Source organism: Pongo abelii, chromosome 19 (genome assembly GCF_028885655.2).
Source record: "Pongo abelii isolate AG06213 chromosome 19, NHGRI_mPonAbe1-v2.0_pri, whole genome shotgun sequence".
In the NCBI taxonomy this organism is placed as follows: Eukaryota; Metazoa; Chordata; class Mammalia; order Primates; family Hominidae; genus Pongo; species Pongo abelii.
This window is the reverse complement of record NC_072004.2, coordinates 48170047-48180976: the sequence shown is the minus strand read 5'-3', so window position 1 is coordinate 48180976 and position 10930 is coordinate 48170047. Positions and strand designations below refer to the sequence as shown.

The window sequence follows — 10930 nt, the reverse complement described above, 5'->3', positions numbered from 1 at the left end:
TTCTGAGACCCAGAAGCATCTACCTTCCATTTTCCAATGCTCCAATTCTATGAAAACCACGAGCACATGCATTCGTTCCCATGTTCTTGGGTGCCTCGCCTATCAGTCAAGTGTCGCAAGATCTGCAGGGCAGTTGCTTTCAAAATAAAATGGATGTGAAAACAGCTGAAGCCCAGTGAGCACTTGATAACTGCTTCTTCTGAAGGCAAAATAAGATTCTTCTATGAGGTAACAGGCTCCTTCTGGGCTTAAGTAGGCGTAGGGTTTACAGTGTAGATTCTTGTGCTATGGTTTTCCCATAAAAGAGGGAAATCTTGAAATCACAGCACTTTTGTGGTAGGGAGGATTTCAAGCAGTGCTTAATAAGGTGTACATGACCATAGCAGAGTGTCCCCACCCATCTCAGGGAAAAGGCCCCTGAAATTAATCATGAGGATCCTCTCCTGTCCCCAGGGACCTAGATGAACCCTGACTAATGAATATCTAAATCTCACTCCTTGTCTGCTCTCACACTCAAACCCTGATTCATGACTGTATGCTTTCCATTTGGCATGGAACAGAGATCACAAGTCCACAGGGTATAGCTCCATGCCACCTGGGGCTCCTTTAGACATTAGTATTATAGTAATGAATAATGGCATCTTATCATTGAAAGCTTTTATTAGATATTTATCAATGGTTTACATACTTTAGCTCATTACATTCTCCCATCATTCCTATGAGGTGGGCACTGTTATTGCTCCCATTTTACAGGTGAGCAAACTGAAGTTTAGGCAAGTGAAACAGCGTGCTTCAAGTAACATAGCTGGTGTGGGTGGGCCCAGGATTTAAACTCAGTCATCTGGATGGCAACACCCAAACCCTTACCCACAACACTCAGTGGCCTCATAAGGCACCTGGGTGGTGGCATGACTCAATTAACCTGACTCTTTCTGGAAGCTCATTCCTCCACCAGCAGTGGCACTATGGGCAATTCACTTGCCCTCTTGAAGCCTTAGTCTCTTTGCCTAAAATAGGCAGAATAAACTCACAGGACTGAATGAGATGTTGACTCTCAATACATGTTGATTTCCTTCTCTCCATGGAAATCCATCTGTACAGAAAACTGAGTGGCACATTTTAATGTCAGTGAGCTTATGGGTCACACAAACCACAAATGCATGTCTGGTTATCTTATATACGGTGAGAATTGGGTTTACCCATCAAAGCATTTGAGCATTGACATTGTTTTAATCAATGACTTCAAGCTCTATTGGATTATAACTCTTCCCAATAGGACTACATGTATTGTGACTTTAAGTGGAGCCCATGAATGTTTTAGTTTCAGGTGGCAGCCTGTGAATGTTTTCCCAGCAAAGTTAATTAAATGTACCCAACGCTCTCCATGCGCCTTCCCTGTCTCTCACACAGTCAGGCTTGCAATTTCATGTGCTCTCCCTTGATCTATTTTTATACCATCACATAATAATTTATCTGCTAAATATATCCATCATGCTGGATTTGCATTTTTTTTTTATTAAGTTGCCTGCCAGACTCCTGTAGTTTAATCAGTGTTTACTCAACTCTCTGAGTACTGGAGAGTGTAGAATTACAAGACATGGGCCCAAAGCCAGCCTCTGGTAGCTGCTCTGCTCTGTGACTTGGGGCAATCCCTTTCTGTCAATCCAGGTCTCAGTGTGCTCCTTTATAAAATGGGAGCAGGAGCTACACTGAAGAGTTGTTGTGTGGTTTATGGAAGGTAAGATAGTAAATGCAATGTAAACAGCAGGGTTTGCCACGAGAAATGATTCATCTTTGCATGGGTTTATTGAGTATTACAGAGTCCTTAGCTCTATGCATGCAGAGATAGGCAAAACAGGAAGGACAGTAAGCTTAAGGGCTGTGGAAAGAGATTGGTCCTGCTTCCAGCTCCTCCTAGCTATGTGACCTTGGACATATGGTTTAACCTTGTTATGCCTCAGTTTACTGTAAAGTGGAAATGATCATTGTACCTATGTCACTGGTCTATATTAGGATTCACTTAGTGGTTCCCAACTGAGGATGATTTTGTCCCCAGGGGACATTTGACAATGTCTGCAAACATTTTTGGTTGTTGCAATTGGGGAAGAGGGGTGGCGCTGCTGGTGTCTGGTGGATAGAGGCCAAGAGTTCTGTTAAACATCCTACAATGCACAGGACAGCTCCCCACAACAAAGAATTATCCAGCCCAAAGTGTCAACAGTGTTAAAGTTGAGAAACTCTCATTAACTAATATAATGCATATACATTCTTGGCATAGTTATTGGCATATAGCAAGTGTCTACCTTGAAGAATAAAGTTGATTGTGTCTGGAGAGAGTAATAAAATGCCTTAATGCCAGCTACAGCACTAGGATTGGAAACTGGATGCTAATTCCACTCTCAGTCCCCTGCACACCCAGCTCCATCACAGCCTATTCCCTTGTGCTGACTGTGTGCATGCCAGTCTGTCTCATCCATCTGCCAGCTCCTTGGATGAAAGGCATTAGCCTGATTCCTCTTTGAATCCCTTCTGATGTTTAGTGCTGTGACTACACACAGAACACACTCCATTATGGTCAGTGAAATCAATAGCTGCCTTAGAGGTGGTTGGCAGTTTGGTTTGAGGAGTGGTAGAGATATATGGATGTAGGAGTCAATTGCTCAGAAAAGCAGGTGGGGCTCTTATAGGAGGCACTGATGAGGGACTGGGATAAAGAAGTACATCCTCCAAGAACACTTGGCCTAGGCTGGAGGCTGTTCAGGCTCCAAACCATCACAGAGGATGAAGGAGCAAGAGTTTCTTAATCTCTCCCCTGGGAAGACTGCTGGTACTTCTATGGGATAGAGCCAGGGTGAGTGTTTACAGAACCACCAAGAACTGGACTAGGTCTACAAGGCACTACAGAAGTCATCTGGCTCCTATGTTTGTCATAGGAGAAACCAGTGGTCCAGCTAAAAACTGGTAGAAGCTGGACCAGAGCCTATGGGAACATGTCTTAATGAACATTACATCCTCACAAGCTAGCAGAGAGCTTGATACACCAGAAATGCTTAGTAAGGTGTAAATGCCTCTAGCAGAGTTTCCTCTCCCATCTCAGGGTAATCAACTGTGAGGGTCCCATCCTTGTCCCATGAAGCCTAGATGGACCCTGGTCCATGAATATTTAAATCCCACTGCTTGTCTGGTAGTCTCACAATCAAACCCTAATTCAAGATCTCAAGTCCACAGGGCATAATAGCTTCATGTCACCTGGGTCTTCTTTAGACAAAAGTAGTGATTATAACAGTGGTATTAATAGTGACATAGTTACTGAACTTTACTAGATACTTATTGGTACTTTACACACTTTAGCTGATCACATCCTCCCATCAGTCTTATGAGATAGGCAATGTTACTGTTCCCATGTTACATGGGCATGTCCCATGTCCCATGTCCCATGTCCCATGAGCAAACGGAAGCTTAGGCAAGTTCAATAGCATGCTTCAAATAACACTGCTGGTGTGGGTGGGCCCAGGCTTTAAACTCACAATCACCTGAACGGCAGCACCAAAACCCTTACCCACAACACTTGACAGCCTTACAAGGTACCTGGGCAGCAGCATGACTCAATGACCCTGACGCTCATTCCCACACCAGCAATGACACTGTGGGCAATTTACTTACTGTCTTGAAGCCTTAGTCTCCTTGTCTGAAAAATAGGCAGAATAAACTCACAGGACTGAATGAGATGTTGACTCCCAATACATGTTGATTTTCTTTCTTCCATGGAAATCCAATCTGTACAGAGAACTGAGTAGGAAATCTCAATGTCATGTCTCCTGATGTCCCATAATCCAGAGCTCCCCCAGCAGTATGCACAGACACCCTGCCTTGCCCACCCCAAGAAGTCTCTGGGGACAATGAGGCTGTGTCCCTAACTTCTTGGTATCCTCCCCCATTGCGTTAGCAAAGTGCCCAGACCAAAATTAGGCAATAAATCCTTGCTAAATTGCATGCATAATCAGACACAGAAAAAAGGAACACATATACATATGTATATATAGTATTTATACTTGTATATTACAGAGATAGAGGGAAAAGACACCTCATTCTCACGCCTTCAACCATAAGCTCTAGTTCTCCTCTTTTTTTGCTTTTTAGATGAGGCACAGAGGGACACTTGGGGGCTGAAAGGAAGGACCTCCCTGCTAGAGCTTCATGGACAAGCCCTTCCTTGGTGCTTTCTCCGCTCTCTCCAGCTCTCTTGCTTTCTCTTCCCTGGGGCCACATCTTCTGATCATGACTAATCTAGTGGCATTACCATGCTGCTTCATATGTTGTGGCTCAGTGAGTTGTCTGTGGAGAAACTTGACTAATGAATAATGACAGAGTAGAAAGAATGTGAAATGTTGAGTCGGGAAACCAGGATTTGAGCCCCAGTTCCATTTATTATCTCATCAGGGTCCTTTCACTCTCTGAACCTCAGTTTCCTGTCTCATAACATGGAAACAGTGACCCCTCTTCTGCTTATGGAAATCAAATAGGATCATGCCTACTAAAGAGTTTCACATCAAGTGGGACACAGATAAAAGACATTATGAGTGCCACATCCATGAGATGAAAAGTCCTATGAGAGTAGAGACTATGCTTTTTATCTTTTGTATGTCCCTTTGCAGCGCCTACCACTATAGAGGTGGTATGTAGATACCACATCCCCATGTAGTGCCTACATGTTAAAATACGTGTAATGAATTCATAATAGTATGCATATTGATGCATGGAGAAAGATGAACGCGATCACAAACATAGATGCATTTGTCCTTTTCCCCCTCAATTCGATTTTTCTCTTTTTTATTCCCATTTCATTACTTATATTTCGTTTTATTTTATGAAAGAGCTAGGAAATAAATAAAGTGAATTAAAACGAATACACAGCTACTTGTATGGGGGATATGGAAGTCATCAAATGTGAATGGGCACACAAATGAAGTCACTGTGATCTGTACACACTTAAGTATTTTTTAAAAGAGTGAAGAGATGGATAGAGATGGGAGGAGGTGGAGGGCATGGCTAGAAGAAGGTAGGTGGGGTTGATGAATAAAGGAGGCTGTGTAACAAGCACGATGATCAAGGTATGCTGAAATACCACCACTGCCAACCGCTGGTCACCAAAGATCAGAGGCAGCTGTAACCACACTCGTAGAACACAAGGGGGAGAGGAAGTTCCACCCAGGAACCAGGCAAGGACAAATTTCTCTAGCACTGTTCCTCTCTCCGGTTTTCTGTAGAGTGTAGCTACGGCCAAGGCGGTGCTGATACAGTTTTGTTGAAAGCCTGTCTGTTGATGGTGGGTTTCAGGGACTCTCTGTGCACTTCTCTTCATTTGTGAAGCAGTTGGCTCCAGAGATTGACAGAGAGAAAGCAAACAGAGATGGCTTCTTTCTTCTATTTTTCCTTCCCAGGGGAAAGAGGGACAGAAGTAGACTAAAAGACGAGAGTACATACAGACAAAAATAGAAAATAAAAATTATTTAGAGAAAAAAACATCCAGTAGAGGATGAATAGGAAAGGAGTGGCGTGGGGTGGAGTTTCACACCTTTGAGGAAGGGAAATGACATGAAATAAAATCAGAAATCCAAGTCTCCTGCTCCTGGGTACTTTCCTTTACCCTTCGGAGAGATTTGAGTCAGGCCTGCTTTGTTTATTTAGGAGAGGACTTTTGTTTCTTTAAACAGAAGTACTGGGTTAAAGGCTCCTCAGGATCAGATGGCTGTGGTCAGGCATGGTCCAGGAGCCCCGCTTTAGACCAGCGGGAGGGGTCAGCCCTTACATGACTAAGGGACTATAGGTAGGTGTGCCTCTTTAAAGCAAACAAAATAAGGGAAAATTAAAAGCTACTGATTTTATACTGAAGGGCGAGGACTCAAATTTCAGACTAATTTTTTGGCTATTAATAATGATTTGAGGATAAGGAACAGTTTGGAATTTCTCTTGTGAATTTTATTCCATATTGCACACCAGCATTTACTAAATACCTACTGTAAGTTATTTCTGTATGACATTATTATCCTGTTAGATTGGAAAGTGGAGAGAAGCCGGCATGGGAAGTGCCAAGGTAAGCAGTCCATTTCAAGTTGGAAGCGAAGACAGAATATTTCTTTTGGCTGGGTGCAGTGCCCATGCCTGTGGCCGCTGCTTTTGGGAGGCTGAGGCAGGAGGATCCCTTGAGGCCAGGAGTTTGAGACAAACCTGGGCAACATAGGGAGAGCCCCCATTTCTACAAAAAAAGTTTTAAAAATTAGCTGGATGTGGTGGCACCTTGTAGTCTCAGCTACTCAGGAGGCTGAAGCAGGAGGAGAGTTGAGTCCAGAAGTTCAAGACCACAGTGAGCTGTGACCATGTCACTGCACTCCAGCCTGAGTGACAGTGTGAGACCCTGTCTCAACAAACAAACAAACAAACAAATGAAAACAATTTTTTAAATAGGGTAGCTAAGCAGTATTCAGTTCATACCTAAACTCAACTTTCACCTGAACCTGTGGTTTTGTAGACAATGAAGCTAAGGAGTACTTGGTCAATAGCACCTTAAGTCAGGATTTTTTAAATCAGGTAACTCAGCCAAGATTCTCTGGGTGCACAGATTCCTCTTGCCCCCTGCACTGACTCAGGCTCCAGTGAGGTCTTCCCTGGGTGCCGGGGGTAACAATAGACAGGGTTGAGAGGTAGGAGGTGCCTCTCACCTGCCTCAGGAACCAGGCTCAGGGCAAGCCCCAGGTTCCCCAGGGTTAGAAGAAGGTTCCCCATTCTTTCATCTCAGAGAGGGACCCTCAGCATCAGAACTGAATAAATTCACTCATGTGTTCATTTGTTCATTAATTCTTGTATTTCTGAGCGTCTCTCATATGCTTCAATCCTGGGGATATGGCTTCTAACAAGCCAGGCAGGGTCTCTGCCCCCAGGTGGAGACTTACATTCTGGTAGGACCAACAGATAGTTCACAAGGAAATGAGATGAATTGCAGAAAACGATTAGTACTGGGTAGAAAAGGAAACTTGTAATGGAATAGTGAGCATGGTGGAGGGTGGAGATAGGGAGACCAGCCAAGACTTCTGTGGGGCTGGGACACAGAAGAAGCCAGCTGCAAGGAACTCTCCAGGCAGAGGAAAATGCAAGTATGAAACTCCGCAAACCGACCCAGCATACCTGATGCATAGGAGGAACTCCTCATCATGTCTGGTCCTGGGTGTGTTCCTAGAGCTGCCCTCAATAACCCGGTCAAGGAAGAGAGCCTTTGCAGGCCCCGCCCCAGAGATGCTGAGTCAGCAGAGGTGGGGAAGCAGGAATCAGCAGTTTAACAAGTGTTGGGTGATTAGAATTCACCTAGCCCTGCCATCAAACTGCTGGAGCAGATGGTGACATGGCGTTAATGACCAGAATCCCAGATTCAAACTCATTTTTATCCCATTAACTGGGAGTTAATGATTTGGTCAAGGCTTGTCAAATTGCAGCAGGAGGAGGAGGCCTCAGGAATGATTGAGCACAAATGAAAAAACAGCACAGAGATGTTACAAGGTTTCCTGAAGCCACAAAGCAACACAAGTTCACTCTGGGGTTCAGGTCAATTGGCAGCTGGGAGCCCCAGAGGTCCACTCAGTGTTGACTGGTTCTGTAGGTTTTGCCTGGAAAGAAAAAAGAAAACCAGCTATTGAAAAAATCTCAGTAAACTACTCATTAAATGTCTGGCTTTGCTTCACACCCTTCCCTGGTATACCTGTCATGACAAATTACTTGCTAAGTGTTCACCAGGTAACTAAATGGGAATAGGTGTTGTATGAGGTGTTTATTTATAAGCCAACCAACAGCAAAGAGATGCTTTGGTTTTACAATAGTTGATCTTCAACCCTTCTTTACGGGAATGACAAACCAGAGGGAAAAGTTGTATTTTGAGGTCACCGAGTTTCAAATTATAATGTCATATGTTTATTAGAAAAGAATGTTTTTTCCCCCCTAATTAGCAGGTGGTGGCCATGGCATGTACCTAGCACATGTTAAGTAGCAAATTAGCATTCAAGCTGAGCTGACTGTAGATCTCAGTTTCCTTAACTCTCCTGCCTGTTATTCTTTACAGAGGCAGGAGGCTGCACCCTGAGCTTTTGGCCCTCCCCAGAAACCAGGCTCAGGACTGGCTTTAGGTTCCCCAGAGTTAGAAGAGGGTCCCCCTCCTTGCATCTTAAAGTAGCAATTTCAGGGTCATAGAAAGTAAATTAATTCCCGACTTCATTTATTTATTCATAAGTGAATAAATTTGCCACAGCAGAAATATGGGCATGTGGTCTAATAGGGGTTAAATTGCCTGATTTGCAAATGAGTTTGTCTGAAAAATTCTTTAATGTCTTGTCATACACTTCACCAAAAAGACCATAATTATACACAATTAGGTCAATGCTTACAAATCTGGGCCAAATTGACCCACTCTAAAACCAATCTCTGTTACCACTAGTGCCAAGCAAATAGGTATTGTAAACCTGATTGAAGAGGGGAATGCTTAACCAACTGAATAACACAAAAGCATTTTTACGAATCATAGAATATCTGATGACTTTATGTAAACCATACTGCTAACTGCGAATGAGTATTATCAATTAAAGAGTGTTTTTAAGAAGAGATATGTGGAAACATTTTATTAACCATCAAGTTGAATTGCTACATATGCTAGAAAATGTTATGGCAGTATTTCTTAAAGAATATTCTATAATTCAGTTCCTGTTCAAGACTGTTGCCATCATGGTCTCTGCTATTGAGGTCTTGTTGAAGCATTTCTATTGAGTTTGTGGACCACACCCTTCAGACTCAGACATACTTGGGTTTGACATTTAAGCCGTCTGCCACTTTTCAGCTGAGGGACCTTGGGCAAGTTAGCTCTTTTCTCTGTACTCAGCTTTGTCATCTGTAAAATGGGCTTGGCAGTACCCTCCTCTCAGAGTTACTGATAATGTCCGCCAAATGTCAGGCACAGAGCCAAGTGCCCGGCTGTGAAATCCACCGTTAGAGCTATTCTCTTCTAGTCCCCCCTTCCCACCCTAAACTGCCTCACCCTCTTGGAAAGCTTTAGTCAAGAGCTGCTTCAGAAGACCTTGAGAAGACCTTAAGGCCATGGACAGGAAGCAGAACAGTGTGAGGAGTGTGTTTGACACTGGCCTACGGGAAGGGATGGTGACACTAACAGGTAAACACTGCTCTGGGCAAATGATGTCTTCTAGAGCTATAAATGGTTCTCCAATCACCTGTAAGAGACTGCCAACATCAAAAACGAATGTTCTCTTCATAGTCATCAAGAGAAAGTGTCAGTTGCTAAGTGTCTAAATTGTACCAGACACTTTATAATCTATATCTCATTTCATTTGCACAAAAGTTCTGTGAGGCAGGCATTCTAAGCTCCATCATTTTGGAGGTGGGGAAACTGAAGTTCAGAGAAGTTTAGTCACTTCCCCCAAGGTCACAGAGCACCATGTTATGTTTGTAATCCTCAAAACAAACAAATGGGGAAGGGTAGAGGTAAGCAGTCAAAGAGTCTAAATGGGAAAGGAGCAATTAGAGCAACTCCGAGACCCATCTCTGCACACATGAGAAAACATGTCTGGGACATGAACTGAGAGAAAATACGATCCTGTGAAAAGAAGAGGCTTTATGGGGAAAACAGATCTGGGCTGCTGGGGAGGAGGGCGTAACACAGCCTGGGAGAGGGCTCTAGGTGGAAGGAACATGAACAGATATGGAGCAACATGATTTCCAGCTGGGCAGTGCTAATACCAGGAACCCATGAGCCATGTTGCTTCTCTCGCTATCCACACCATGGAGCAGGGACTTGTGTGTGTACCTATCTCTCTGCTTCCTCCCCCGCTGATCCTTGAGTTATCAAAGGCAGGACACGTATCTCATTTAATTTTGTTTCCCCAAAACCATACAGTGCCTGGTACAGAGTTAGAGGCCAACATACCTATTAAACAGGTGGATGAGCTGAAGATTAGCAGATTAATCCAGGAAGTCTTCCTGTAGCAGAGGGCCTGGAGCTGGGGAGAAAAAAAAAGGACAACAGAGATGTGGTGTAGTAGAAAAAAAGGCATAGAGATGTTTAATACAAGTACTGATGTGTGTGTGTATGTGAGTGTGCGTGTGTGTGTGTGTGCGTGCGCGCGTGCGCGTGTGTGTGTGTGTGTGTAATCAGGGACAAAGCATAGAAAGGATTGCTCCCTTCCTAAATTTGGGAAGAAGTGTTCCGGATCTGCTTTAACAACTTGCATTTTGGAGACAAATATGCCTGAGTTCAAGTCCCACCTCTGACACCACTAACTGTAACTTGGACACAGCACTTTACTTTTGTGAGCTCCAGCTTCCTCACCTGTACAATAGGGATAATAACAAGAACATGTACCTGTCAAGATAGTTAAGAGGGATAAGTAAGATGATATGACACCCTCACACAGGTCCTGACATATGGTAGACCTTTGTTAATTTTGGTCCTCCTGCTTTAAAAACCTGTGTCCTATCCTAGGAGTCCAGGACCTCTTGGTTAACAAATATGTGAAGTTTATCAGTCTTTGCCATTGTGCTTGCTTGTGATGCTTCTGTTCTCTGAGCTCCCAGGATCAATAAACCACTGATTTAATGCTACAGGTGGCTTCAGAGTGCACCTGGATGTTTTTGTCAGTGGACCTGGTTTAGCAGGGGTACAGATGGGATGAAAACATATTTCAGAGGGACGTGCCCTCAGCTGCCTTCTTCTGCAACATCGTCCAAGGAGTATGATTTAAGCCTGGAAAGCCCTGAAGATGAGAGCTTGGCTCATCAAGGTGACTCCATGTGGCTCTGCCCCAGCTTGGCAGTGTGGCTTGGGATGGCCACTCAGACTTTCTGTTCCCTTCCTTCTGATGGGAATTTAGCACCATTGATT

General features: G+C 43.9%; 1 protein-coding gene across 1 annotated transcript in view; it reads left to right on the top strand.

Annotated features, from left to right (window-relative positions):
- Positions 1 to 10930, top strand: part of LOC129051079 (acid-sensing ion channel 2) — a 388338-nt gene that overhangs the window by 44205 nt on the left and 333203 nt on the right. The window lies entirely within an intron of this gene.